General features: G+C 35.3%; 1 protein-coding gene across 5 annotated transcripts in view; it reads right to left on the bottom strand.

Annotated features, from left to right (window-relative positions):
- The window catches only part of Syt1 (synaptotagmin 1), a 515,891-nt gene that overhangs the window by 153,348 nt on the left and 334,567 nt on the right, over positions 1-27,976 (bottom strand). The window lies entirely within an intron of this gene.

Below are 27,976 nucleotides of genomic sequence, written 5' to 3'. Positions count from 1 at the left end.
TTTGCCAGAAATCTTGTATCTACTTAGCTTGTCCACAAATGTCCAGTGTCATCTCCTCCCTAACTGATTTCCTTGAATGCTCTAAGCTAGATTTCCATTAATTCATCCCACTCATTTATTCAAGGCATAGTTCTGGGATTGGACCTCTAAGTTTAAATCTTGATACCACCCATTTACTAGCTTTGTGATCTTGGGCAAGTCCTCTAACCTGACACTACCTCCGTTTGCTCATCAGGAAAGTGGAGGTAAAATTGGTAGGTACCTCAGAGAGTCCTTATGAGGATTAAATAATATGAAGCAGTGGTTAACACAGCTTAATCAATGTTAACAGCTATTACTCATCTATCAAGTGCTAGGTATTACATTAATATGGAACAGACATTAATCACATAAGCAGAAAAAATGTATGTAGGATCATAACTGTAGAGAAAGCTAGGAATCAGAACTTGGTGCTCTAAACACCAATCACTGGAGATACGTCTATCAGGGTAGGAGAGTGGTTGGTTATGCATTCAGAAGTTCTTAAGCCAGACTTGAATTAAGACTTGGTCACTGAGAGGCTATGTGACTCCAGTCAGGTGGCTTAACTGTTCTGACTGTTCCTCACCTATAACGTGAAGATTATAGTAGTGTCCATTTCATCTGGTTGATTAAAGTTGGGGTGAATTCAACTGTGATATATTTGATATATTGTAAGAATTTTTGTAAATGTCACAATGTATCCCAGAACAACAATAATAAAAAAAGAGAAAAAAAAGAAATTTAAGACAAATAGAAGAACATCCATCTCAAGAGTAATAAATTGCAGTTGACAATTGCTAAGACAGTAGAGTTTAAATATTCTCATCATAAAAACATAGGCATATAAGGTGATGGATATGTTTTTAATCATTTTATGGTATATATTTACACATATATCAAAACATCACATTGTATACCATAAATATGTACAATTTTTTTTTGTCAATTAAAAATTTTAGAAGGAAAAAATTAATATACTAAAAAGCTGGAAATGGTATCTATAGTTCATAGCAAGAACTCAATGTTAGCTATTATTTCTTTATATTCAAGGCGTAGGACTCATGTTGTGTTATATGAAGGAGTCATGAAACATTCTCATTAATAAATATGTAAAAAGAGAGATGGAAACACTGAGAAGAACTCAGAGAAAATGCTAGGGAAGGGGAGGAGGAAGAGCTGACTTTTAAATAAGAGACATCAGATTTATAAACTGTGTTTATAGCAATAAAACATGTATAAATAAATACACTCAAACATTTAGTTTCCTATTACAGTTGTGTTTCTGCTAAAAGTTACTGTATTTTCTTATTTAGCATCTCTGTACATTTGCTTATAAAAAATAAAGTTTCATGGAAACATGGAGGATTTAACTTTGGAAAATAATTATTCATGATTCAAATCACAGCTATTGAGATTAATCAGAGGAAGTAATTAGATTTGTCTGTTGCTATAAAAAATAGACATTGGACACTGAAATGAGAAGAAAAAGCATAATTTTCTTCAAGCCGTATAAACATCATTAGTAGCAATGATTGTTGAACACAAGTCAGGAGTACTTTGATAAAGTAAAAGCACTTAAAATTAACCTCTCTTCAATATTGAGGAAACCCACTCTTCTTTGCTCTCCCTCTGCATTTAGCTTGTTGAAGAATATTTTCTCTGCATATTATTCTAGCTGATGACTGGATGCTAGATATTAACCTAAGGACGTAGGAAATTACAACTTCTGACACTGTTTTCAGCCACTGAAATACTTGTGAAATGTATATAGATAAGTCCATACCCAAATTCATGTGTCCTTATAGTTCTCATCTCATTAAAAAAATACTCTCTTTCAAACATGTAAATTAAAGTAAGCCCAAGTAACCCATGATATTTTCATCATACTTCACTTAAAAGCTCTGATGATCTAGTTAAAATCCTTCCACGCATGAAAGAGAGACCATGTACTCACTGCAGGCCAGACAGCGTTAATAATGACCCTTCATTTATGAACCTTGTAAATTATTCTCCCAGTCAGACTTTTGAGATAGTCTCTGAGAGAGCTACATAAAAGTCTCTTAAATTACACAAGATAAGACAGAGATGATTTGACAAGTTCAAAGGAAGAAAATAGATGGTAAAAGCAAAGGAACATTATTTAATCAAAAGAAGTGAAAGATATAGGAATATGGGATTATAGGAAGAAATATGAAATAGTGCAACTTGAAGGTAACTTCAAACCACTGAAAAAGTTTTATTTTGTGACCTTAATTTCTTAAAGCACCGTTGTTCCTCTAGATTTGCTTTTAGTTATCTTCTGTATAGCTTAATTTAAATTTTGAATATGTTGCACTAAACATAATGTTGTTAATTTAAACTTTTAAACAATTTACTGGAAACTTTAGAGATAAATTTTATATCAAGACACTAATGTAGTTGCTTTTTACACCCATACAAAAGCCTGATAAGTCAATAATGTAAAGAAATGGCCACGTTTTGGTGGTTCTGGGGTTTCAACTGAGGGCCTCCTGTTTGCTAGGCAGCTTCTCTCCCACTTGAGCCACACCCCCAATGGAGCAGTCATTTTTAATAAGTGAAATTATTTGAATTGAATGCTCATGTTAAAAATTCATTTTACTGTATGGATTAAGCAAATATTTGAAAATTGATAAATTTACTAAGAAACAATATTGATAGTACTACAAATTTGTAGAATTTATAGAATATGTTAGTAAGCAAATCTTATGGACTATATTTTTCATTAGAGTGAAAATTTATTGGAAATCTTATGACTCAATACTTATGACTCAACAGCTGTGCTATGGTTTTATTTGTTTATTTTTTTGATGCCATCGGGATTTGAACTCAGGGTCTCAGACTAGCTGGGCAGATGCTCTACCACTTCAGCCATATTCCCAGCCCCTGTGCAGTATTTTCACATGCATTATTTAATTTAATCTTTCTGGGAACTTGTCAAATCATCTCTGTTTTGTCTTTTGTAACTTAAGAGACTGCTATGTAGCTCTCTGAGAGACTATCACAAAAGTCTGACTGGGAGAATAATTTTACAGAGGAAAAACTGTACAGATCGAATAATTTGAGAAATTCAAATATGTCTTTAGGTTAAGTTAAAATGTGTACATTATAATAAAAAGCACTATATTTTCTCAAAATAAATAAAATGTCTATTTTAAAATGTATACAAAAGAAATATCCTCATCTAGCTTTGAAACCTGTTTAAGAGAACATATTATATGAAGAAATTCCAGTGAAGCAAATAAATGACAGTTTCAGACGCTGTCAAGGGTGACCTTAAAAAAGAGTATACTTTCATCAAAACATGGCTACTGGAAGAAAGTCTTCACCTTATTGTAATTGTTATCCAACTATCATTAAATGAAATTTTATCATAAGAATTTTAACATGCAACTTAAAGGCTTTTAGCAGAAAACAACAAACTGGTATAAAAACTCTATGAAAAATGTTACTTTTATTTTCTAGCTAATGAATCAGGCTCTCATATATTATTAGACCCAAAGGTGAACTGATGCCCAAGAATTGCATCAGAGCAAAGCTAATTCACAAGGGCTTCTGATGTTTTAACCTTAGCCTGGCGGTAGGCAGAACAGACCCTCAAGGACTTCTACATCCTATTTCCCGGAAGCTGTGAATACGTTGCCTTACAGAGCAAAGGAGACCTTGAAAATGTGATTAAGGATCTTGAAAAGAGAATATTCTGGGTTATCTGAGTAGCTGTAGTTTAATCACTATAATATTTATAAATGAAATAGGCAGGCAGGAGTTTCAGAGTCAAAGAGAGAGTTATAGACTTTGTGCTACAGGTTTTGAGGATGGAAAAAGGGACCATGAGCCAAGGAATGTAGTCAACCTCCAGAAGCCAGAAAAGCCGAAGAGATAGATTCTCCCTGATGGCTTCAAGAAGGAATAGCCCTGATCACATCTTGATTTTAACTCAGTGAAACCCACTTTTGACTTCTAACCTCCAGAACTGAAAAATAATAAGTGTGCGTTATTTTATGTAGTAATTCATTAAAACAGCAATAAGAACTCAGGACATCCATCAAAACTTGAAATAAATGCTGCATACAGATAAATTTATAGCTGGTTATGGTGGTGTACCTCTGCAATCCCAGCTATTTTGAAGGCAGAGATTGGGAAGATCTTAGTTCAAGGCTAGCCCAAACAAAAAGTATCAGACTCTATCTGAAAAGTAACTAAAACCAAGAGGATTGTGGGAGTGTGATGACTCCAGGGGTAGAGCACTTGCCCAGCAGGTGTGAGGATTAGAGTTCAAACTCCAGTACCTCAAAAAACCGAAAAAACCCAAACAAAGGTAACTCTACAATTTTAATACTGATGTGGGCTATCCCTGTATATTCTACTGGCTTTTGTCTCTACCCTTATCCATTCTGCAACCATTCTCATGACTCCAACATTGTGCCTAAGGCTTTCTCAAAGATAATGGTTTTCTTTTGGGCTAAATCTAAATAACATTGTCTGCAGTAATAGATCTTGATTACATAATCCTTCTTGAAATTTTCTTCTGGTTTTGTTTCCAGATGTTTGCCCTTACCAGCACACACTTCCATGCCTCTCTGATTTTCATCCTTTTTTCCTTTCCCAGTCAAGGTTTGAATAGGGTTGTTGGTCAAGGTGGTTTTTAGCCTTGCTCATCTTCACACTTACTCACTGTTAGCACAGGCTTTCCCATCCCTTCAATGTTTAGGTCAATTATTGTGTCCTTTCTTCTATACCGTACTCCTATGTATAGATTGCCTCATACAAATCTCCTTAAACCAGTTCTCCAAAACAACTAAATGGCCTCTGTCTGTGCTTCTATCATCCCCTGCTTCTTGGACCTTGAAATAATTCTGTGTGTGTGATACTGGGGTTTGAACCCAAGGCCTGATGCTTGCTAGGGAAGCTCTCCACCACTTGAACCACTTGCTCCACCAGTCCTCTTTTGTGGTGGTTTTTTTGAGGTAGGGTTTCATGAACTATGTGTTCTTTGAGCCACGATCCTTCTGATCTCTGCATTCTGAGTAACTAGGATTACAGGTGTAAGCTATCAGTTTCCAGCCAATGTGGACATGTTTATTCCCCAATCCAACTGGTTAGTAACTTGCCATTTCTTCTTCAACGTGTTTTGTATTTCTTTTATATCTAATTGTAAGGTACAGGCCTGACATTAATTCCCATCTAATCTCTCTCCAATTATCTCCTCTCTTCATTTTACAATCATTGTCACGAGAAATGTTTTTCTGAAGGGTATGTCTTCTTTTTTTCAAATGCTATTCTTTTTTTCTCAGCAGTCATTTACATGACATTTATTTTTCAAGGATTATCATAAATCTCAGTTAGCATTGACAGATTTTAAGTAAAAAATTAGCAACAGTATTATCTGTTTTGTCTTGAGGTATATAGGTAGACCTGCACTCTAATTTCTAAATAGATCTTTTTGCATTCCTGAAAACACCTAACTCAGTGCTCAGAGAATATTAGCTTGGGTTTCTGCCAGTGCTCTAGAGATCACCTTCTCAAAGTGCTTTGCCTTGGCCCCTGTTCCTTAGGACTGCCTTCTTCCTCTTTCCCATTTTATTTTTTAATTTTTATTTCTTTTATTCATATGTGCATACAATGTTTGGGTCATTTCTCCCTCCTTCCCCCCACCCCCTCCCTTTCCCTCTGCCCCGTCCCTTTCTCCCCCTACCCCCTTGCTACCAGGCAGAAACTATTTTGCCCTTATCTCTAATTTTGTTGAAGAGAGAATATAAGCAATAATAGGAAGGAAAAAAGGGTATTTGCTAGTTAAGATAAGGATAGCTATACAGGGAGTTTACTTGCATTGCTTTCCTGTACATATGTGTTACCTTCTAAATTAATTCTTCTCGAACTAACCTTTTCACTAGTTCCTGGTCCCCTTCTCCTATTGGCCTCTGTCGCTTTAAGGTTTCTGCATTAGTTTCTCTGCACTGAGGGCAACAAATGCTATCTAGTTTTTTGGGTGTCTTACCTATCTTCATACCTCCCTTGTGTGCTCTTGCTTTATCATGTGATCAAAGTCCAGTCCCCTTGTTGTGTTTACCCTGGATCTAATGTCTGCATATGAGGAAGAACATGCAGTTTTTGGTCTTCTGAGCCTGGCTAACCTCTCTCAGAATGATGTTCTCCAGTTCCATCCATTTACTTGAGAATGATAAGATTTCATTCTTCTTCATGGCTGCATAAAATTCCATTGTGTATAAATATCACATTTTCTTAATCCATTTGTCAGTAGTGGAACATCTTGACTGCTTCCATAACTTGGCTATTGTGAATAGTGCCGCAATAAACATGGGTGTGCAGGTGCCTCTGGAGTAACCTGTGTCACAGTCTTTTGGGTATATCCCCAAGAGTTGTATTGCTGGATCATATGGTAGATCAATGTTTAGCTTTTTAGGTAGCCTCCAAATTTTCTCCCAGAGTGGTTGTATTAGTTTACATTCCCACAGCAGTGTAAGAGGGTTCCTTTGTCCCCTGCATCCTCGCCAACAACTGTTGTTAGTGGTGTTGCTAATGATGGCTATTCTAACAGGGGTGAGGTGGAATCTTAGTGTGGTTTTAATTTGCATTTCCTTTATGGCTAGAGATGGTGAACATATTTTCATGTGTTCTTTGGCCATTTGAATTTCTTCTTTTGAGAAAGTTCTGTTTAGTTCACTTGCCCATTTCTTTATTGGTTCATTAATTTTGGGAGAGTTTAGTTTTTAGTTCCCTATATATTCTGGTTATTAGTCCTTTGTCTGATGTGTAGCTGGAAAATATTTTCTCCCACTTTGTGGGTGGTCTCTTCAGTTTAGAAACCATTTCTTTTGTTGTGCAGAAGCTTTTTAGTTTTATGAAGTCCCATTTATCTATGCTATCTCTTAGTTGCTGAGCTGCTGGGGTTCCATTGAGAAAGTTCTTGCTTATACTTATTCATTCCAAAGTATTTCCTAGTCTTTCCTATACCAACTTTACAGTTTGGGGTCTGACATTAAGGTCCTTGATCCATTTTGAGTTAATATTGGTATAGGGTGATAAACATGGATCTAATTTCAGTTTTTTGCAGACTGCTAACCAGCTTTCCCAGCAGTTTTTGTTGAAGAGGCTGCTATTTCTCCATTGTATATTTTTAGCACCTTTGTCGAAGATAAGTTGGTTATAGTTGTGTGACTTCATATCCGGGTCCTCTATTCTGTTCCACTGGTCTTCATGTCTGTTTTTGTGCCAGTACCATGCTGTTTTTATTGCTATTGCTTTGTAATATAGTTTAAAGTCAGGTATTGTGATATCTCCAGCATTGTTCTTTTTACTGAGTATTGCCTTGGCTATTTGTGGTCTCTTGTGTTTCCAAATAAATTTAATGGTAGATTTTTCAATCTCTTTGATGAATGTCATTGGGATTTTGATGGAAAGTGCATTAAACATGTAGATTGCTTTTAGGAGTATCGAAATTTTTACTATGTTAATTCTACCAATCCATGAGCATGGAAGATCTCTCCACTTTCTATAGTCTTCCTCAACCTCTTTCTTTGGGAGTTTATAGTTTTCCTTGTAGAGGTTATTCACATCTTTTGTTAAGTTTGCTCCTAGGTATTTGATTTTTTTGAGGCTATTGTAAGTGGAATTGTTTTGATATATTCTTTCTCAATTTGTTCATTATTAGTGTATAGAAATGCTAATGATTTTTCTATGTTGATTTTATATCCTGCTACCTTGCTATAGCTGTTGATGGTGTCTAGGAGCTTTTGAGCAGAGTTTTTTGGGTCTTTAAAGTATAGGATCATATCATCTACAAATAGGATATTTTGACAGTTTACCTATTTGTATTCCTTTTATTCCTTCTTCTTGCCTAATTACTCTGGCTAGGAATTCTAGTACTATGTTGAATAGGAGTGGAGATAGTGGGCATCCTTGTCTCGTTCCTGATTTTAGAGGGAATGGTTTCAGTTTTTTACTGTTAAGTATAATGTTGGCTGTAGGTTTGTCATATATAGCTTTTATAATGTTGAGGTACTTTCCTTCTATTCCTAATTTTCTTAGAGCTTTTATCTTGAAATGGTGTTGGATCTTATCAGAGGTTTTTTCTGCATCTATTGAGATGATCAAGTGGTTTTTGTCTTTGCTTCTGTTAATGTGGTTTATTATGTTTATTGATTTGTGTATGTTGAACCACCCCTGCATTCCTGGGATGAAGCCAACTTGGTTGTGGTGAATGATCTTTTTGATGTGCTGTTGAATTCAGTTTGCCACTATTTTATTGAGGATTTTTGCATCAATGTTCATTAAGGAGATTCTGCCTCTTTCCCATTCATAGTAGCTTTTCGTTGTCCCCTAGGCTGGCAAGCATCTTGTGGATTTACTCACTGGGCTCTTCATTTAATCCAAGGCATAACTCACTGGCTTTGTATTTCTGGTTTGATTTCACTTGTATACACTGCTCTACACTATTAATCAGTTGCCTTCTCAGTAATCATCTTAAGTAACCCTAAATCCACATCTCTTTCATAAAAAGGGCTGCTGCACTTTCCTTCTTGGGAAATATCAGCTGGTAAATTTGCATCATTTCCAGATATTTCAGCCACAAACCTCAAGACAATATAGGTAATACTGTTTCTTTGGGCACTACAAAAATTTAGCAATAACTTCAAGCATTTTCTACCTTTGACATATCTCTGTTTTGTCTAACCAATGAAGAACTGCTGCATTCATGTTTCTATAGTGAACTTTATTAATAATTCCCATATTTGTTCATTCTTATATTTATGGAAGATTTTTGGCAAATTCTAGTCTTACCCAAAATAATCTGTTATCTTTCTAGATCATTATAAAAATTCTGCAAGATGCACAAACAATATGAAAATAATTATTTTGCTATCAACTAGTAGGAAAAATGAATCTATATTTCAAAGACTTGCTTTTGAAGCTGGTTATGAATAGTTTTCAAATAATACAAGGATAATCATTTTTTAAAAATTGGCAAAAAACAAAACAAACCTTCCATTTTAAAGCTTTTTTTCTAAATTACAGAATGAAAATGGGGGAAAAAAAGAAGTTCTGAAAATCTGGACTAACATGCTCATTAGTCATCTCTGGAGACAGAATATTAAATGCAAATTTGAAAAAGCATACCAAATTATATGGAATATACCTTAAGATTAAACCAACCAGAGGTCAAAGGAAAGAATTTCACATTATAGGCTAAAATGGATGCAAACATCATCAATTTTGGGATCTTAGGTTAGACAAGTCTACCTTTCCTCACTCTTTAGAATAGGTGTTCTAAATTTCTTTTCGATAAAAAAGATAAAAGTGGTGAAATCTTCTTGAGAATACATATATATTTGCAGGCATTCGTCTGTGTGTATAAATTTTCATCCAGTGAGCAATGTGTGGTACCTCAGTCAAGTTCATGGTTGCCTTGACAGAGGAGACTACTTGGATCCAAATTAAAAACTCCTTTCCCAGAGTATCAGAGCAAAATTCATCAAGGCTGGCTGAAGGGACTGAGCTTAGCACATTCCTTCAAATATGTCAGTTAACCTTTCATGTATTTCTCATTGACAAGCTGCTGTGTGCTTAAACTGTGCAGGGTGTGGGTGGGAGAACAGAAAATACAGAGAAGAAAGGTCCCTTCTTCTGGGAACCTAGAAATAGTAACTCCCAGGAAAACGCTAAGAAGAAATAAGAGAGAATACAGACTTAAAACTCAGTAGAAAGCTGGGTATGGTATGCTTGGGAGGCTAAGGTAGGAGGACAGTGAATTTGAGGCCAGGCTGGGCTACATAGTGAGACCCTTTTGGAGTAGGACTATATAGGTATCAGGATGGCAAAGGACAACGTGAAAAGTACCTGGAGTTTAAGGAGGGCTGCATGGAGGAGGTGAGTTTGAAGATGCTCTGAAGACCTGCTTGCAGCAATAAAAATAACGTTTTTGGCACTCGCAGTTCTTTCTTCCCTGCCTGCTTTACTTCTCTTTTCTCCCCTTATTTCCTTTGGATTTTAGATTCCTTTAAATCTAATTAGTCACCCATGAACTACCTTGTAAAACAAAGCTCTCAAGATGTAAAATTGACATTAGATTATTTTTATCATAGTAAATGCAAAGATGTTTCTTCATAGTACAGTAATGCAATCTTCTCCAAATAGCCTTCAGAATTACTTTCTTTTTTGTTTATTTTTACTTATTTATTTTGAGATGGGTTCTCTTTATGTAGACCAGATTGGACCTTGAACTCACTATCCTCTTGCCGCTGCCTCCCTGGTGCTGAATTACCGGTATTCAGCAGTACATGTGGCTCAGAATTGCTTTCCTAAGAACATAACTTGAATTCTCCATGCACATAGTCCTATTTCACTTTTCCATCTGTGTTTCTGACAAAAAACAATTTGGAAGATGTGCCTGTGCAAGTCTATGGTAGAAGTGACCCAAGCCTGACTGTGTGGTTACCTGTGACATTTCAAGGAACTTGGATTGTGGTGACTAGCAACGAAAGAGAAATTCATTCATCTATTTAAATGTCTTTCTAACATGTTAATAGCAAGCTTATATAACTGCAAGTGTTTACAGTCCATGTGGGTAGGTTTGACAAATGTGCATGAAACTATGAACAATACTATAAAGCAAGTACAGAGCAAGCCAAATTAAATGGAGTTTCTTGTTACATTCTGATACTCTGTAGTCACAGCAACCTTATGCTACATGTTAAATGAGCATTTGTTTATCATTATTTGTAAAAAATCCTCAAAATGTAATAAAATGGTAAATCTGCATCTCTTTGCCCCTCTTAAAAACTGCATTAATAGATGAAGACTTCAGTAAAATACCACAATTGATATGCACAAAGTCACAACCCTTTACTTGATAAATTTTTACCAGAACCTGTATCCCTTAATCTGATTTCAGTATTTACTGTGCCAGTGAACAAATTTATGTCCTGTGCTGAATGACTGTTGAGGTTACTTTCGTTTCTCACTGAATGCAAAGATTAGTCTTGATAACAAATGTTACTTGACTGAAAGGCTGTTTTATCTGCATGTGTATTAATCAAATAATTAATTTTATAAAATGTCTGTAATAACAATGGTCTGCATTAAATGATAAGGCAAAGACATCCATATCTTCACAGTACTGGAAAGTCTGAATTTGTGGTGGAAAATGATGTTTGGGTCTCCAGGCAGAGATAAAGGCCAACACAACCTTCAGAGGATTTAGATAAGGCTCCGTTGGCCCAGAGCTTGCTAACTGAGGGCTCCAGGGAGAAGTGTGTTGGTAAACAGGAAGGGATGCCAGGTAAGTTGGTGGAGGTGAAGACGATTCACTGGCTAATAAGCTCCAAAGACTTTGGAAGTTTATAACAGCTTTCAATTATGCTGTGGACAACACAATTTCATGGTTAAAGGGAAATCCATTTATCCTATGAAATTTGTACCATTCCCCTCTTGAGTTCTGATTTCTAAGTTCAAAACTAAACACAAATTATGAGTCACTTGTTTTCCCTCATGGAAACTTACTTTCTTCTCAACTTTCCTATTAGAAATCTTCAAAATAAGCAGCTCTTGGATTCTGATCCCATTTATATTTGGTTTTGTTTTGATGCTTTGAACTGGTTAAACATTTCTTTAATCTATTTTCTGTGTCTGGCAAAGATGCCCTGAGAGGGGAAAAATATACATTCTAAGAATTGAATATGGCTCCTGTTGGTAACTTTTGGATAATTCAATATTTGAGCATCTACTTGTTTCTTTTCTAAGCAATTTAATGTTATGAAGATTAAATTCAGTTATGACAAAAGTGCATGAGCTAAAGGGGTAAATATATTCTCTGCTATTTTAGAATTTAAGGTCGTGATTATAAGCAATAAGCAATGTCACCTAGGCTTATTTTCTGCTTTTTGGAAGGATTTCTCCCTCTCCTCCATACATTCTGTTTATTATTCTAGAAACAAGTGGGCACATTTTTAGAATTCCCTATAACTTGGAGAGATTCGATTGCACTGACAAGAGAATTGTGTGGTTGCTGTGCCTGAGTAGAGAATAGGATGTTTGAATCTTTCTAGTCATGAAAGAGAAGACTCAGGCTCATTAATTCCATTACTACACAAAGTGACAGGCAGACAACACTGAAAACAAAGCTATCCATAGGACGTTTTCCTGTGGATTCCTACTGCCATAAACCACACATTAATTTTCCTCTGAAAATATTGTTTTCTCTGTTTCTCTCCATGGTGATTTCAACTGTCCACTTCCCAATCTGAAGTATCATTTCTTTTTGTTTCCCGACTCTTGGATTTGAACTTTCATCTTCATTCTCCCATGATCCAAGATTTATTTTCTGGTCTTATTTTGAAGGTGTTTCCCTGTTAGTCAATCTTGTATATAATGGTAAATGCTTTTACTTTACTATTTTTTCTTTTTAAAATGTTATCCTTCTGTTTAGAGTTTTTTTTTTTTTTTTTTTTTACTTCTGTGAACTGTAACTGTAAGCATGTGACCTCAAGGCCCTTGCTGACTCTTGCCAGTTGTTGTAGGTGATCTCACAAGAATGTAGAATTCCCTTGTTTTCTGTGTGTGTCCCAAATCAGGCATTTATTTCTCCCAGTACTCTTGCAAATGTCTACCTGAGTAGTACCACACAGAGTACCTTACTTTGTTTGTCATTCACATTTATTCATGCTGTTTGACTTTATTTATTATATATCAATTTTTCCTTTCCAGTGTCTTTGTGACTCATCTTTTCAAGATGGAAGAGGCCACTTAAAGAGGGATCCTGTTATCTCCTTTCATCTACTTCTAGGGAGCCTCACAGAAAGTCTCAAGCAAATGCTTACTGAATATTTGTGAAAGTATAATTAGAGGGAGAGAAAGCCTTCTTTAAATATTTTTGAAAACCTTGTTAAGATAAATGATACACTTTGTTTTTAGTACTTGCATCAAAACTTGAACTATTTTGCCCTTATGTCTAATTTTGTTGTAGAGAGACTGTAAGCAATAATAGGAAGGAACAAGGGTTTTTGCTAGTTGAGATAAGGATAGCTATACAGGGAGTTGACTCACATTAATTTCCTGTGCATGTGTGTTACCTTCTAAATTAATTCTTTTTGATCTAACCTTTTCTTTAGTTCCTGGTCCCCTTCTCCTATTGGCCTCAGTTGCTTTTAAGGTATCTGCTTTAGTTTCTCTGTGTTGAGGGCAACAAATGCTAGCTAATTTTTTTAGGTGTCTTACCTATCCTCATATCTCCCTCGTGTGCACTTGCTTTTATCTTGTGATCAAAGTTCAATCCCCTTGTTGTGTTTGCCCTTGATCTAATGTCCATATATGAGGGAGAACATACAATTTTTGGTCTTTTGGGCCAGGCTAACCTCACTCAGAATGATGTTCTCCAATTCTATCCATTTACCAGCAAATGATAACATTACGTTCTTCTTCATGGTTCCATAAAATTCCATTGTGTATAGATACCACATTTTCTCAATCCATTCGTCAGTAGTGGGGCATCTTGGCTGTTTCCATACCCTGGCTATTGTGAATAGTGCTGCAATAAACATGGGTGTGCAGGTGCCTGTGGAGTAACCTGTGTCACAGTCTTTTGGGTATATCCCCAAGAGTGGTATTGCTGGATCAAATGGTAGATCAATGTTTAGCTTTTTAAGTGGCCTCCAAATTTTTTTTCAGAGTGGCTGTGCTAGTTTACATTCCCACCAACAGTGTAAGAGGGTTCCTTTTTCCTTTGCATCCTCGCCAGGGGGTGGGGGGGAGAGGGAGTGGGTGGAGTGGGTAGTAAGGGAGGGGGTGGGGGCAGGGGGGAAAAATGACCCAAGCATTGTATGCACATATGAATAATAAAAAAATAAAAATTAAAAAAAAACTTGATAAAATTTCAAAGGTATGTCAATTTTTCCAGATTATTTAGGAAATTTGTGCAAATTCTCTTTTCTCTTTATTCTAGACAGACTATGGAATGACTGTGAAGCCCATTTTTTTCTGTCCATTATTTTTCCTAAGCAATTTCTGTACCATCTATCCCCTCAAAATATTTTCTTAAAATTTTATTTGTGAGGTCAATATGGTTTTCCTTCCTTGTATGTACCACCTACTGTATTTGCTACTCCAGCTTTCATTTATGTAGCTTTTTCACTTTATGTGACCCTTTCACATGGCCTAAACTTGTTTGACCTTAAAAGCAAACTGTAGCGTACTTTAAGTTGATAGCATTATCTCCAGTGTGCAGATTAGAACACTGAGGACTTGAAATGCGGCTTCCGTAATGTGGTTTTTATTAGACTTGGGATCAGACTTAGATGACTTTGTTCAGCTTTCCATATATTCTTTTGTTCCACACTGAAAACTGACCAAACGTCTATCACATTATTGCCAAGACAGTTTTAGTTCTGTAAACATATTAGACAGTATATTCCTATTAGACTTCTTTGAGTTGCAATAATTTTAAATTATTTATTTAAAATCATTGAAAATAGTATGTCAACAAATATGATTGATAGTGGTCATAACAGCAGTAAGGCCATATCAGATGTATGACCAGATGTGGATTTTAACTCTAAGCTCAGCCATTTAAATTGTCAAATAGATTTGATCATGTTATTTAAACTTTATGTACTTCAGTTTCACCATCCGTACAATGAGAGGTGGGTGGAGAAGAGGATTAATGACATAATCCCGGAGGTTTGTGATATGTACTTTGTAATATGTGAAGTATTTATTATAGTGGATAACATGAGGGAGAATTTTTTTTAAATACTTAGTGTTACCATTTGCCAGCAGTTCCTATTAAACTCTATTACTTCAAAATGCTGAAAACTTTTAGATTTTGCTCTTTCCAGTCAAGTTTTCTAGATAAATGATGAAATAAAAACAATTATATATGCATAATACATCTCTCAATGTATTCAACATGTTCTGACTTAAAGATATACCCGAATGTTAGGATAACATTCAAAAGTAAAGATTTCTGTTAGAAAACTGAAAGGAAAGGTATTTTGATAGTACTCAAATTATTCTTGGATAAATAATAGAAAGAATAAATCAAATTTTGGGAAGAGTAAAGAATAATCCTTTGAAGCCTCAGTTGTAGTCAACAACTGTTCATGTTATTCAAATAGTGCAAGCCACATTAGAATAATATTAAATTTGTACTAATGGAAAGAAACAATATACACCATTTTGGAGTGCATTATTTTCGGTAATTAATAAACTCAAATAATATTACTTGAGGTAAATGTTTTAACACAGTAGCTGCTTTTTTTTTTTTGGTGGTGTAGGTTCAAACTCGGCTTCATGCTTGCTAGGCAGGTACTCTACCACTTGAGCCACTGCGCCAGCCAACACAATAGGAAAGATACAAGTTGCAAGATTTTTCACTTTTTCTATTGGCAAAATGTTTGCCTGAACACATGGTCAATTCTGTAGTGCATGTGTACTAAACGGCGTACAATTGGCTGCTGCTTCTCCCGCCCCCTTCAAAATTTGCCAAGTTCTTTGAGTGACTGAGAAACCTAACTGAATTCTGCATTTATTATTCAACAATTATTTACATAGACATTTAAATTGTCATGATCATTCCTATTTAGAGCCAACTTTAGATTTAAATCACATATTTCCAATCAATAATTAATAGAATTCTTTTTTTTATTATTTTATTATTCATATGTGCATACAAGGCTTGGGTCATTTCTCCCTAGAATTCTTAAACTTATTATGTTATGTAGTCAATATTATCTTCATTCATAGAGGGTAAATTTAAGGTATAGAAAATAATATGACTTTTTAAAGATCCTTGAAAAAAAAATCATGATTCAATCTCAGGCTATCTCAGGCTTAGATCTTTGAACTGTCCAGCTCTTTATATTAATCCAGTCTTTAGCAGTTCTTTCAAATCAATGAGGATAAGATTTAAATTACTTGGGAACAGTGTTTGGCTCCTCATTAGTTACATTGTTTCAATAGAGATGCCTTATTTATTTACAGACAAACTTTACTTTCTGCTATCTCTGCTCATAATTTTCTAGAAAAAAGGTTAGGAGCCCATAGTTCTCTTTTGGTGGTTTTCAGTAGAATTGGAGCATTAGCTAAAATTTACATTTTAATTTCATTTAATAAAATAGTGAAATAGCTGGGAGTTTTCTTAAGGGATTAAAAACTATGAAATGTGATGAAAGAGAATAGCTATATTTTTACAATTTTCTTCAGTATTTTACATATATATATCTTAGAGTCAAGAATGTGCTAGCTCTGCAAACAATGTAGTATTTATATCCTTATAGGATCACTAAATTTATCTAATGCTTGAAAGAAATATAATTATCTCACTATGCTTGTGGCTTCTTAAAATTCTTTGACAAACTACAGTAGATGCATTACTTCACATATTTAGGCAAATGCCTTTCAAACAATGTACAATTCTGCAATTGAAGTTCATCTTAATGCTTTTCAATGAAAGCATATACAATGGGGAATTCAGAAAGCTGATTTAGGAAATCTTTTGTCTAAGGATCAAATTATTATCTCACAAACAGATGCATTTATTTCAAATTAAATATTTTTGAGTAGAAAGGAAGGAATTAGCAAAGCATGGGGCATAAAATCACTAGAAGAAAGATTATGACAAAACAAAACAAGCTAATAATCAGATGGTTCTAGTTTCTGTAGAAAAAGCTAACCACTCACCCAGAAGGGCAGCTCAATGACTTACAAGTGACTTACAAGTGGTGGTTGATTGCACTAAATAACTTCTTTAGTCATTACTCTCTGAAGTCTTACCACACATTTGAGACAAATGGAATGCAGCTTATGAACACATTCTATGGACATTAGAGGAGAGCAATGAGTGGCTGCGTATTCGTGTTAACCTGGATCAGCTACCTCCTGAACCTTGTGTTCAAAACTTAAAACCTGGTCCTTCTTGAAGCACACAGTGCTGCTCATCTTTGTTTGCTTCTTTCCATTTATTCTACCTTTTCTTTGAGCTGCTTTATGCTTCCTTGATATGTAAAGGAGCTAAGAGAGAGAAGAATAACGTATGGAACAAGAGTTATTTGCAGGTAATTTTTTCTTTGGTACTTTTTCTGATTATCTATGAGCAATACAACTTGTGAAATGGAAGAGGAGGTGGTAAGTAGATTGCGAATTGTAGTAGATTTCCAAGTGAAGAGTGGAAGAGTCATTTCAGCTTCAACAGTGCTCAGGAGGTGGCAGAGAAAGCAGTTAGCACCCCTATGTTCCCACATCACAAGAAGGGGGCAGTTGCTCTACTTAAAAGGTTGTGTGGGTGAGAATCTCAAGTACAATCTCAAGAGTACAAAGGTGAAAAATGATTAAGATGAGTTTAAAGATGTATACTCTTTCTCAGAGCCCCAGTAATCTGTGGAGTTGGACATGTGGCACGATTGTATAATATTTGCTGGAAAAAGTGATCTTGGCTCTATTCCTCACCTCAGTCCCCACCAAGAAACACTAAAGATGTTACAACAGCAGATGCTAACACCTACGACTGAAAAAATATCAGAGAAGAGTCATGAGGTTGGAGTTAGATAAGAGAAGTTTCTATCACTTCAGAAAGTTAAGATAACTACTATTTATTTTGAGATGTTTTGTAATTTTCTAGGCAAAGTGCCAGCTATGCTATAAAACAAAACAGGATCTTCAGGAAAAAAAAAAGCAAAGTATGAGGAGATAAGGACTCGTTAGCTACCACCGATCAGAATCATGATCAACGTAAAGTAGTGGAGATAAGTTCCTGCAACGGCTGAAACACTGACTGATTTGTTATGATGTAACACACATCAGATATATCAGAACAGACTTTGATTAACTGACCTCATAGAGCAGTCATTTTGGCCTGGTGTCAGTATATCTGATTTTGAATTAAATGAATGTTTATATGTGGATTTAAAAAATGCAAAATTTAATAAGGAAAACAGTAAAATCATAGAAAGTCAATTATAATGCTAAATATTACTTCATTTCTTTATGATAAACTGGATGACAACAGAAGACTGGAGTCAGAGAAACCTGAGTTTAAAACTCAGTGATTCTTTTTCTTCTTTGAACCTTTATTTTGTATGAAAGGAGGAGTAATGACACCACAATAATAATTGTGGGAATTACATGAAATTATATATGTGAACACCTGGCACACAGATGGAATTTAATAAGTGCTAGTTCTCTTTTCAGCTTTAAATCATAAGAAATATGTATCTAATTTTGTTCTAAAATTTAATAGCTTTCATCCTAAATGTATTCCTTGGTTACATTTAAAGTGGTTAGTTCTAAACAATAAAATTTTATGAAATCTTCTGGGCTTCCTCTAAAGACATGGTTCTATTTGCCTCTCAGAAAAAAAGTTAAAAGAAAAGACAACTGGTCCAGTGTAATTTCTACAATTTGAAAGAAATGCAGATGATCTGGTACAGATACAGATAATCCAACCTAAAATGAAGATGCTTAAATCTTAGACAGTAGAACCTACTAGATTTGTAAGAGAATTAAGAACCTGCTCCTTATTTTACAAGAAGGAAGAATGAGAGGAAATAAAGATAATGTATTAGAAGAGATTGAAAATATTAGGAATCGGGAGATGGAAATCACTTAACTTTAAGAACTGATACTTTCTGAAAGATTTTTAGAAAGAGTAGATCTGGCATAAATCATTAAGTTTTATAGACAAGGAAAGTTACTTAGCAGGCAGTCCTGTATCTTTTTTGCCTGTGTAACTGGGTTTTAAGTCTATGGCTCTAACGTGTACCGTCTTGATAGTCACTTCTGCTTGATACATCTGCAAGCTAGGATGAGACTTCTGAGTATTTAATGATCTTTATACCCCTGAAAGACAATGTGGGGTTGGTGGCAGTGATTTGGACTTAGGGACTATATGGAATGGCTGGAGTTCCATGGAGGAGACTTGGGCCATGTTCAGTAGTTTACAAGGAGTTAGGCATGTTGTGTTTCTCCAGGTGGAGGTGACTCACTGGATGATCCTCAGCTAAGTCTTTCTCCTTTGAGTTCATGATAAGGTCAGACATTTTAATATAATAACATGCCGACATCGCAAAATTATCCATTTATCCTTTAACAGAATGGCTTAAGTTTCAAGTCTTGTGAAAGAAATGAGCCTTTTCTATTAAAAAAAAAGAAATGCATAAGCAAACAATCTAACAACACTGACACGGATGGATGGGTTCTGAATTCCAGCTTCTGGACATATGATCATTGGATGAGAAATGTATTGAGATTTCGGAGGAGCCAGCAAGGTCTTAGCCACCTGAGGAAGTTCAAACCTGGGAAAAGCAACATTCTGGATGCTTTGTGCATTCGAGTAACAGCCTGGGTTCAGAAAGATTGTGTAACAGAACACAAGAAAATGTTGTCTTGTTACTGAAAGTTCTTGACTCATAGGGAATTGTTGTCACATTCTGGATATTAGGGAAGATTTGAAAGTACTTATTATTACAGTCACTTTGTGTCCGTAAGTCTGATCTTTTTGGGGGAGCAGTCTTGGGAGTTGAACTCAGGGCCTCATACTTGCTAGGTAGATGCTCTACCACTTGAGCCAGCCCTTTTTTTGTGTTGAGTATTTCTGAGATAAGGTATTGCTTTCTTGGCTCCTCCTCCCTACCACCCTCAGGCTGGCCTTGATCTTCCTGATCTTAAGCCTCCCTGAGTAGATAAGATTACAGGCAGGAGCCACTGGTGCCTGCTTAAATGGAACCAGAGAATATTATTTCATTTATTGATTGATTAATTGATTGCTATACAGGGCTCTGAACTCAGGACCTTCACTTGGTAAATAGGTGCTCTATCCCTTGAACCACACCCCAGTTGATTTCTTGTTAAAGTAGCACCATGTTGTCATGGAACTTTTATGGTATTTATGGTTTTCTGAGGCAGCATCTCTTGTTTCTGTTTCTGAACGCATTTGGCGGGGGGGTGGGGGTGTGAAGTTAGCCACCAATAAAAAAATTTCTTCTCTGGCAGAATTCTGTGATATTATGACTGTCTGCATTATTAATAGCCAGACCTCTCCATTCTTTTACCATTGTCTTATTTTATATGCCTAACTTAAACTTTAAGTCTAAAGGTGTTACACTATGTCAAGTTCAGAATATGCAATAAATAGGAAATTCAGTTTAATGTCAGGTACTAGGTTTACAACATTAAAATCTATTTTAAGTTTAAATCTTTGAGTTATATTTTCTTATAGAAGTATGAATATCTGCTTCAGACTTTCATACAAAGAAAGTGTTTTCCTTTAACCAGATGAATGTAAAATGGTTTGGTGAATCCAAAGGAGAGGCTGGAGAGAAAGCCACACTCAAGTTGGTGAAGTTGGTTTATGTGGAACATTTACCTAATTTTATGTGAGAGAAATTCCAATTTTTCTTTGGTTATATCATCCCTATGTTAATCCCCAAAACTTTAAATAATTTTCCTAATCTATCTGAGTGTCTCATAATTTCACTTTATCAAGTCATTTCATTTTATTCCTTTTTGTCCTCATTTAGACACAAAAACTTAGAGCTGCCTTCATACAATTTTGTATCCAGCCTTTTCCATTACAAATATTTCCATGTTACTTCATAGGCTTCAAACATTATTAAAATTCAGGTCAAAGCTGGGTACAGTGATGCACCACTGTAACTCCAATGTTTGGACAACAGAGGCGAGAGGATCTCAAGTTTGAGGCCAACCTGGTCTGCATCTGAATGCCCTGTCTCAAAAAACTAGAAAAAGAAATCAAGTCAAGCACACAAAAAAAGTGTATGATATCTATCTGCCCACACCCAATTAGAACTAAAAGTTATGAGTGCTGTGGAATGGAGGATACATGAGTACCACCAAGGATTTTGCACCCCTTTCTGTCTTCCCAAGAGAAAACCTCAGCACCAAACCTAGTGCTTTTCACTTAAAGACACGGGTAGGCAATATTTCAGATAGGATGCCAAGGATACAGGCAATAAAAGTAAGAATAAGATAAATGGGGATATATCAAGAAGAACCTGCTTCTGTCCAGCAAAAGAACTAATTAGTAGGATTAAGATACAACCTACAGAAAAGGGAAGAGATTTACAAATTATTCATTTGACAAGGGATTAGTATCCGAATATACAAGGAAAGCTGAACACCAAATCCCTAAATAATCTAATTAAAAATGGGCTAAAGATCCAAATTAGCACCATTTTACAGACGACATCTTGTAAGTGACCAACAAATTTGCGAAAAATGATCAAACTCACTAATCATAAATGAGACATCATCTCACCAGTTAGAATATCTACCATCAAAAGAAAAATAATCCAGGTGCTGATGGCACATGCCTGTAATCCTAGCTACTCAGGAGGCAAAGATCAGGAGGAGTGAGGTTCAAAGCCAACCCTGGGCAAATAGTTTGTAAGACCTTATCTCAAAAACACTCAACACAAAAAAGTGCTGTGGAGAGGCTCAAGGTGATAGTCTTGAATTCAAAACTCAGTACTGTAAAAAAGAAAAAGAAAAACAAATAAACAACAACAACTACAACAAAAGCAAATGCTATTGAGGATGTGGAGAAAGAGGAATCCCTCTACACTGTTGGTGGGAGTGTAAATTAGTACAGCCATTATAGAAAACAGTATGAAGATTCCTCAAAAGAAAGAAAAAAGAAAAAACCTAACTAATAATAGAACTACTATATGATCCAGAAATTTCACTACTAGGAACAAATTCAAAGATGAAATCATTACAGCACAAATATACTTGTCCCCCCACCATGTTTATTGTAGCACTATTCACAATTGCTAAAATACAAATTCAACCCAGATGCCCATCAGTGAGTTAGTGAATAAAAACAATGTAGTATAAATATACAACAGAATATTATTTAACCATAGAAATAGTTAAATCCTGTTATTTGCTGAAAAATGGATAGAACAGGAGTTTATTATGTTAAATGAAATAAGCCAGACACAGAAATAACATGTTTACTCATGTGTGCAAACTAATAAGTTAATGTTGTAGCAGAACAGAATGGAATAGTGGTCACTAGAGAGTGGGAAGGGCAGAGGGAAGGGAGAAAGGACAGTTCACTGAGGGGCACAAAACAGGTAAAGAAGGAATTACCTCTTTTTTTCCTCTACTGAAGTATGGTAAGGATTCATTATAACAATCTATGATGTATTTAACAATGACCAAAAAAGTGTAAAAAAACAATTAGTGAATGAAGAGATGGGGATGCTTGTTGTTCAGGTTTGATTACTACCCATTGTATGCATGCATTGAGTTACCATAATGCACCACTGTATAAAGATGCACAAAGACTATGTATCAATAAAAAATAAAGAAAAAAACAACAAAAACTAATGATTCTATTTCTGCACATTGTTCTATGCTTTTTACTGCATAAAGGTGTCTTTGTAGAAACTTTTTAGATCTAACTTTTTATTCCTGAGTAAACCTTAGCACACATCACAGTGAAATCACAGCTCTTTGAACTTTCATGTGTTAAAGCCATTTAACTTCAAAACCACAGCAGAGAGGTAAATGTACCATATAAAATCTGACTGTCAAATTACCAAAAGGCATCACCTATGTGCAGAGGTCCATTCTACATGTGTTCTGTGTAGCTCAGTATTCACAGTTTGTGTATTTGGAAGGCCTATCATAGTTTACAATGCTGATCAGATGGTCAAACAGCTTCCATCGTCTATTTGGTACTTTCATCTCATGTGGACTGTTTGAAAGTCAGACAGAATGCTAAGTCAGAAAAACAAAACAAAAGAAACATCCTTATCAACAAACACTGTCCTAATAACTTTGAGGCTAAATAAATGAAAATATTCTTCTTAGTGTATCCAAAGAGATATGCAAAACAAAGGTATACTGTAAGTTGACTTTATGTTGAAAATGAGCTATCTTGTTTACTTTTATATTGACAAAGCTATCTCTTTTTACATTAGCTGCTTAATTTTACTTCCTCATTTAAGGAGTTGAGCTTATTCTCCTTGTAGTAGCCTTGATTTTAGGGAATAAAATGCTAACTAACCATCAGAGGGAAAGACTCAGATGTCCTGTGACATCTTAAACATTGGTGTTAGCTTCCATTCTACTTTTCTGACTCACTATGTGCAACAAAAGATTTTCATGTCTAAGGCTATACCCAGTATATCAGAAGGGATTTATACACAAATATCCGTTTCTAAAAGTATGTGTGGTTAATACCAGATGTTTTTCTTTCTTGGTTCACCTAATAGTAACATTACAGAAGAACAGTGATGACAGATTTCTGGTTTCCTCTTGTTCTGCACCAAAAGTGTGATGTTGAAGTAATTACTGGAAAGATGATAAATAGATTTAGTTGTATTAGTCATGAGACACACACACCATTTAACCTCCACTTATGACTGCTAATAATCAAAATCAAGCTTTTAGTGATCAAACATGCAGATCTACAGTGTTAGAAGGATATGAGTTAACTATTTTTCTAGATGTTGATTACTACCACATTTATCTTCAAGTCTGGAAGTGAGTTGTCATAGTATAACATATAATATGTTTTCTTCAGTTTCAGTTATAATTGAATTTTGATACATGCTGTTACATATCTGTTAAGGCTAAATTTGACAAAATTGTCTTTGGTGCCCTAAATCTTCAAGGTCATTTATCACAGCCATGGCCATATAGAGATTCTCCTAGCAAGTTGCTAGAGGAAATTTTTTTAGAAACAAGATCTCCACTGTAAATGGGGCTGAAGTTTACATTAGCAAGTTCTAATTTGAGTTTTTTTAAAAGACACTTTAAAGGCAGGTCATAGAAAACCCAGGGAAAAATTAAGTATCTTCATATTATATGAATAAATTTCATAAAACTACTACTGAGAGAAAAAATTCAAGGACAAATAAAGGAGAAATGTGGATTGATTGATTTGGGCAGACTGTATTTTTCTTCTGCATCAGGTACAGTAATTGTTATTAAATTTTTAGAAGACTTACTATTGTTACTAAACTTTTAGAAGGATACCTACTGTAAACAATAGTGTATAACTCTTGATCAAAAAATAGTTTAGTGTTATTGACTAACCCTTTTAAAGATTTTGGAGCTCTAACATAAAAAATACATGTTTTCATCACTGTATGTGATCAAAATATTCAGTAGAACTTGCACTGTTAGCACAAATAGCTCAGAAATCACATGGGTTTGGCTTGATTATTTAAATGTCATTCTAAAGCATGCAAAATGACAAAGAATTAAAAAACAAATTTCTCTGGCTATATTAAAATCAATCTGCAGTAACAAGATATTGCAGGACAACAAAGCCTGAGTTTCTTTTTGGACTCCTATTTTCAATAGTGAATGAGCTTGATTGCAATATTTAGAGGCTATTAAATACACCTGTGCTATTAAAAATCAGAATTGCAAATATTAATAAGGAAAACGTGTGCCACAAGACAGAATTTGTTTTGCTGTTTCTCTCACTGTCTGCATGATCACATCATAGAAAGACATGGCAGTCGTCTGCTTTTAGCTCTTAACTGAATCCATACTTCAATGCAAATTGTGTCCATTTTCAGTGCTGGAGCTCTTTCTCCTAAGATCTTTTCTTCCCACATCTCTCACCTTGGAACAAAGGAAGCCACTATTTATTTTGTACTCTAGACATGTGTCTTAACTGCTCAATGTTGGGATAAAGATAATTTAAATAATTAATGATTACATGCTCCCCCCATTAACACACCTTAGTATACATTAAATTATTAAGTGTTTTTATAACACTGTGCTGGGCAAATCTATTTAGAAATCTTCATTATCTGGGCTAATATGCAAGCAAAGAAATTTACCAGTATACCTTAGTCTCTTCTCAGCAGATCCTCTGCTAAGACAAAGTGCATATAACGTCAGCTCAAAAGAACCTCCTTTTAAAAAGACCTCTCATGAAGAAGGCCATTGCACTTATGAAACATGCTTTTAGTTGCTCAGACAGCTGTTCCTCCTTTTCCCTAAAGGAATGCTGATTTATTTTAGTTATTGTGCAGGGATTAGTGTGCCCAAGAATATTAGCCATTTCCCTGCATATATGGGGTGAATTATGATTGAATTAAATCAGTTTTAATTCCTTTATTATTATTGTCACTGATTGGTTTAGGGTTGGGCTTAAGACTTAGTATAGCCAGTGAGATGTAAGAGAAATATACAGGGACTCTTGGGAAGTATTCTCTTCCTTGGTGAAAGAGAGAGCACTGAGGGGAAAATGTCCCTTTTGCTTTTGTTGCCAGCCATCCCATTTTCAGATTGGATTGCTATGTAAGAATAAGAAGGTTAGCTGCCCCAGGTGTCTTTTATCATGCAGAGAAGGCTCAGAATTGCTGTAATAACCTATGAACTAGCATTAGAACTGCTTTTCCCAAGACTGTATTTTATCTGAAATGGTTAAATGTATTATTGTATAAGTAGCCTCCATTAGTCAGGATAGGTTAGATTATGCAGCAGTAACAGACAATCTGAATCTCAGGGAGTTAATGCAATATGGTTTATTTTTCTCTTAGGCTTTAGAGCTACTGTGGGTTATTAGGGATTCTGCCTACTGCAGTTACTTAGGGATTTGGGTTAATGGGGCAGGAGTCTCTCTCTCTCATCTATCTATCACATTAAGAAAAAAAATGAACATCTGAAAATACTATAACACTATTTTTGGAAAAAATAACATAAAACTTCTTTAGAAGATACTTACCACTTATTATGTACTTGATTAAAGTCAATGTATTAGGTAAATTTTCAATAAAGTTCCCCAAAGCACAGGGGACAGTTTTTTCTCTGGCATACACAGAACAAAGTATATTTTATAAACTACTAAGCCTCAGATCTCAATCACAATTAGCTTGAGACCTCCTCACTTGGGGATGACACAAGATTGAATATGCTATTCACCATCTATGGAAAGAAGCAGGATCTATATCCCAGAGCTATTTCCTTGGTGAATGCTCAAATTCTATACATAGGCAAACCTCAGACAATGCATTCAAACAATGACCGCAGGGAGCTGGTATCCACAGAAGCACCTGTGAGTACCTCTACTTGCTCTTTATTGGAAGACTGATATCTTTTAGTATTTACTGATTATAAGAGGTGGCATCTTGCCTGGGTGATTCTGGAAGTGTATTGGACTCAAATTTTTCTTATCTGAACAAATCCTGTTTGTTTTCTGGGGAGATTTCCTTCCACATTTAACCCCTCTGAATTTGAATTTGGGGGTTTTAATTGAACTTTTCTCTTCTCCAGGTTCCTATATTTTGTTTGGTAAAAGCACTCAATCCCTCTATGGGAAATTCCTGCCTCCTTGTTGTTAATGAGGGTAATTTTGAGAGTTACTGATTTTGACTTCCCTTCTTTCAGGATGGGTTTAAAGTCCCAGATCTGGTGAATCAGGACCTTGCATTCCCCCAGGGCAGATGATTGGTTCACCATGGGCACAATAGAATGTAGACTTGAGACTATTATGACAAGTGCAGGTTGTAGAAACGGCAACAGAACAGCAACGCTTTTCCTGTCATCTTTACTGATATATCTCCATACTACCTGCAATGCTGACACATGGTTAACACAATATGTATTTGTCAAGTGAATGAAAATGAAAGCACTTTATGGTGAGCCATGCTGCCTGCATGTAAGCTTTTGAGACGCTAAGCAGCCAACCTGTGGAGAACTCCTGCCTGTGAGAGAAGTCAAAACTGAAGAAATCTAAGCCAAAAGCTGAAAAGAAAGAAAAATCGAATTCTGACTATATCATTTGAGCCTTAGGATTCAGCTATGTCAGAGTAGGTGGGGTACTTCTTAGTTCTAAGAACTCAACATTTTTCCATAGCATTTAATTTAAGTTAGAGTTGGTTTTCAACAAAAGGATATGAATTCATAGATGAGTCATTTTATTGTTTGAAGACTGTTTTAGCTCTTGCCTATTAGAATAGAATGGCCAAAATCTTATCATCCTAAAATCACTGGCTTGAACATTTCATTCACAAATATTTTATTACTGGAGTATACAATCTGTATAAATAAAAATATCTCCAAAGATAAACCAAAGTTATGCATGATAATTGCTTTCAAACTTACAATATTTTAAATGATCTGCTCTTGTCGGATGCAAGGATGTTGACATCTGAGGATGATTCAACCTCAGTGATTGATCTAAGGAAGTCCTTGATGGGAGTAGGAAGAATACATTTAAAATTGGGCTTTTTTAAATTTGTAAGGACTGCACACAAGAGTTGAGTGCTCTATTATACTGGGTGGCAAGTTATCATAGAAGGCAGACATTCCCAACAGCTGTCATTTCTTTCTAGAAAGACTTCTAGGAGTGTTCAGGTCTTATACTGAATCCTCTTCTTACCCATATAGTGGTAGCATTTATCATCCACTGGCTACATAGGATCTGTATAACTTTTGGACAGTTATTTTCCCTAAAATGGAAATAATGGCAAAACCAACTTAATAGGATTATGTGAAGATTAAAGAAAATGTTTCAGGTAAAGCCCTTAATAGCTATTAAATTAACGGCAATTGTTATTACTATTTCAGACTCTGGATCTCTAACTTGTCTCTTGTATGAGGGCTTTCAGGAGTTCCAGGTTTCTAAGTTTGCCTTATTCTCACTTAGAGATTCACTTCTGATATTTAGGCTTTAAAACCTTGATCTTTTGTATTTTGGATTAATTATTAGAATGAGGCTTTGTTCTCCTAAACTTCTGTAGGGATGAAGAGTCTTAAACCCAATTTCTCAAGGGTTGAATGTCTATATTTTCCTTACTGATTTATCCAAAGTAATAGTGAACCTCATGGTTGGGCGCCTGCTGCTGGCTGCCATATTACCTGCCTGGATATCTCTAAATTACAGACTTCAATTTCTACTTTATTCCTGAAGGTACTCACCAATTACCTCTGACTCAAA

Source organism: Castor canadensis, chromosome 8, assembly GCF_047511655.1.
Source record: "Castor canadensis chromosome 8, mCasCan1.hap1v2, whole genome shotgun sequence".
Taxonomy (NCBI): Eukaryota; Metazoa; Chordata; class Mammalia; order Rodentia; family Castoridae; genus Castor; species Castor canadensis.
This window is presented reverse-complemented; position numbering and strand designations above follow the sequence as displayed.